Source organism: Lolium rigidum, chromosome 4 (assembly GCF_022539505.1).
Source record: "Lolium rigidum isolate FL_2022 chromosome 4, APGP_CSIRO_Lrig_0.1, whole genome shotgun sequence".
Classification (NCBI taxonomy): Eukaryota; Viridiplantae; Streptophyta; class Magnoliopsida; order Poales; family Poaceae; genus Lolium; species Lolium rigidum.
In genome coordinates, this window is record NC_061511.1 from 214,360,412 (window position 1) to 214,364,178 (window position 3,767).

The 3,767-nt window shown below is 55.7% G+C and overlaps 1 pseudogene; it reads right to left on the reverse strand.

The window, feature by feature from the left end:
* Positions 1-223: 223 nt before the first annotated feature.
* On the reverse strand, positions 224-1,951 carry LOC124648218 (annotated as a pseudogene).
* Between the last annotated feature and the right edge of the window lie 1,816 nt (positions 1,952-3,767).

The window sequence follows — 3,767 nt, forward strand, 5'->3', positions numbered from 1 at the left end:
GAAGTTTCATCACTAGTTATATAGAAAAGGAAAAGAAGTGGCCTCGACATGGATGGATGAACACCTGACGGGTGTTGAGTTGCCTTGAACCAAATGATCCATCAAAGAAACGATCGCGCGTGAAGACGGCCACTTGCACTGATAAAGGCTGCAGACCCAGCTCGCCGCACACCTCTCCTCCATTTCGCCCTCCTCCTCCTCGCCATTACCGTCGTCATACAGATTACAGTGCCTCAAAAACCACCGGAAACTCACCGGCGATGAGCTTCTGTCTCGCTGCCCCACGGCGCACCTTCCCTGATGTGGTCTTGGGCACCGCACCGGCCTCGACCAACATCAGCCGCCCAACCCTCACACCTTGGGCCTCCCACAACGCTCGCCTTATGCGTTCGCAGAGACCTCTGTTATCACCCCGCCGGCCGCCGCCCTTGTGCAGCTCCGCGGCGACGCACATTTGCTCGGGTGGCGCTGTGAAAGCGGCGATGCAGCCGCCTCTCAGCCTCTCAGGCGGTTCGGCGCGCTGCCGAATGCCACCGTCTCGATGTAGTGCGCGTGCACTCGGCGCGCCCCGCCGTCTTTCAGTACTGGCACGATCACAACGTCGACGCTCCGGCCGACAATGTACAGGTACCGCTCCGCCCCCGTGATAACGCCGCGGTCACCCGTGCGCACGAAGCACGACGACGACGACGACCCGGCCCTCCCCGGGCCCGGCATCCTCGCGCAGAACGCCTCGAGGCTCGCCGACGGGTGCCCGAGGTACCCCGACGCGTTTCTTGGCGATGAAACCCACACCTCCCCCTCGACGCCGTCCGCCACCGGCTCGCCGCTCTCCTCGTTCACCACAGCGATCTCGATCTCCGGCGCTTCGTGCGCCATGGACGACGACGACGAAAGCCTCGCGGACGGCAGGAGCTCCTTGTACGACGGGAGCTCTTCCACGCGCTGGCTGGTGCTCCGCCACGCCGTGGACACGAACGTGCAGTTCTTGGCGAGGCCGTACGACGGCGAGATGGACCCCGCGTGCAGCCCGTCGCGGCTGAACTCGTGCACGAACTCGTCCACGCACGCCTTGTAGATTGTCTCGTTTATCAGGATCAGGTTGCGCAGGCTGCCCAGCTGCACCGGTCGACGCGCACGGGCGTGCACGTCGCCCTGAACTCGGAGATGAGCTCCAGCCAGAGGCGCGGGCGGCGGAGGAATGCGTCGGGGGACGCGAGCACGCAGGTGGCGCCGGAGACGACGGTAAGGAGGAGGAACATGAGGCCGCAGTCGTGGTACTGTGGCAGCCACGAAACGATCACGCTGGCCGGGCCGAGGTCGTAAGCCCTTCTCGCCGCCCGCACGTTATGGGCTGCCGATCCGGCCGTCACAACCACTGGCTTCGGGACGCCCGTTGCGCCGGACGTGTACTGGATCAGGTACGTGTCGTCCGCCCCGCACCCCGCCGCCACGGTGGAACCTTCTCCTCCCTCCAGCTCCTCGACGGACAGCCACTGCAGTCCGCTCAGCACGGCGGTGATCGTGCCCGACGCGCCAGCGACGGCGTCGATGTAGCGCGCGTCGGCAACGGCGGCGCAGGGCCTCGTCTGCGACACGGCGCGCAGGAGGTGCGCGTGCGCCGGGCCAGGCCTGGACGGGTTGGGCGGTATGACGGGCACCGCCGTGAGCCCCGCGCGCTGGCACGCGAAGAGGAGCTCGACGAGGCCAAGCCCCGGCGAGGCGAGCACGAGCACGGTGTCACCTCGCCGGAGCGTCCCGAGGAGGCCAGACGTCATGCGTTCCACCGCGGCGTCGAGCTGGGAGTAGGTGAGTGCCGTGCACGACATGTCGCCGGTGGCCGCGTCGTCGTCGGCCCAGACGAATGCCTGCTTGGCTCCGAACGCCGGAAGCTTGGCCCAGACACCAGAGGTTGGTCCGGGTAGCACGGGTCGTAGTTCTCGGTGGCCATGGCCGTACCTAGCTACGTACGTACTACAGCTAGCCAATTTAACCTGAAACCTTTCTCCTCCTACTCACTCGACCAGCTGTCAGCTGCCTGTGTACTACTATAAAACTCATGCAGCTATGCAGTGCGGTGCTATTTATAGTGTGCCATTGTGCGAGACTGGCTTTTCAGAACCTGAGTGTATGTGAACCATGGAAAAAAATAGCGCGCTATTTCGACGCTAATAGCACGCTATAGCGTTTCTAGACAGCTCACGCTACATCATTTTGGCGCTATAGCGTGCTATAGCGCGCTAATAGCGCGCTATAGCATGCTAATAGCGTATTTTCCGGTCGACGCTATTTTGTTATAGCGCGCTATTTTTTTCCTATTGTGAACCCACTTTTTCAAAAGTGCGTTTGTGATGTAAAAACATGTTTTAAAAATCGAAATACAAAATAAATGCAAAGGTGATCTCAAACATGTACCCTGGGCATGAGTTTCGTGATGAAAAAACCTTTTATTTTAGCTCGGCAAAAAAATGAAATTTTGCAGGACTATATAGCAGTATATATGTGAGGTATTTTGTCTTTTTTAGATTCTGAAATAAAAAAGTGATTTCTCCGCGAAAACTTTCTACCCGTTATTTTTTATTTCAGAATTTTTAAACATTTGGAAAATGCATTTTCCATCTGGGTTCACGTGCACCCAGGTTCAACTGGGACTTCCGCCATTGCAACACCAACACTGCACGCCTGATGATCAGACGGATCAAGACGATCGAGGTGCTTATTGTCACTCACTCACACTCTTGGGTGCATCCCGGCAATGGCGGATATCTGAGAGCATATACCACAGCCAGGGCCGGCTCTGACCCAGGGCAGCGGGTGCGACGGCCCGGGGCCCAGCCGAACTAGGGGCCCATGACGAGTATTGCAATATATAGGTAATTGTACAAGATAAAAAAAACATTAGAGGCACATCTATCCAATGGGGAAGCTAAAAGCAACGCCTCCCCACGAGCCCATTATCTGCCTAACACCAACCTGCACGCACGACATAGCTTGATTAGCTTCTCGTTCGATCGTTCTCCAGAGTTTAGACTCCGCTTCTTTTTCCTAGGATCCGAACACACACAGGACGGTGTGACTACTATGACCTAAGCATGGAGGTTGGAGCAGCCCAACTTTTTACGGGTAATATTGAATTAATTTTTACTAGCCCTGGCTCTACCCTCTACTTTCTTGTGTTCTCAATCCAAATTTGATATGACACTACCGAGAATTCTAAACAATTGGATGACAACAATGCCCAAGAACAACATGATGAGAATTAAAATCTAGTTGAGAAAAATGATGCTGATGCCGGTGGAAATTGTAGAGACCATGAAAACCGTGGGGACATAGATGAACAACAATTTTGTGTATGGAATCGAATTTTTTCTCCCCTATAGCTATGGGGCCCATTCATAGAGTTTGCCCTTGGGCCTCTTAAAATCTAGAGCCGGCCCTGACCACAGCTGCTTATTTTTGCCGCGCTTAACAGTCTCTTGATCGAGACCTGCACTAATCCTACTCATCAGTGATGATAGCAATCTCTGCTTCATGTCAAAATCATCTACTCCCCAGCTCGTTAATGACGAGGAAACTGGCCGGAGAATGGCCCCATGGAATTTGGTATCCCTTCAGGTATATTCACGCAATCACAGTCACAGAAATATATTCTTCTTTCAGAGGGCTAATATTTTTGGGAAGAGCAAGGGGGCATATCCTGGCATGATGATGTGTTGGTGAGCTCACCTGAGAGGTTCTGCCGCCCAGCTATTTGTGCCTGCACCTGT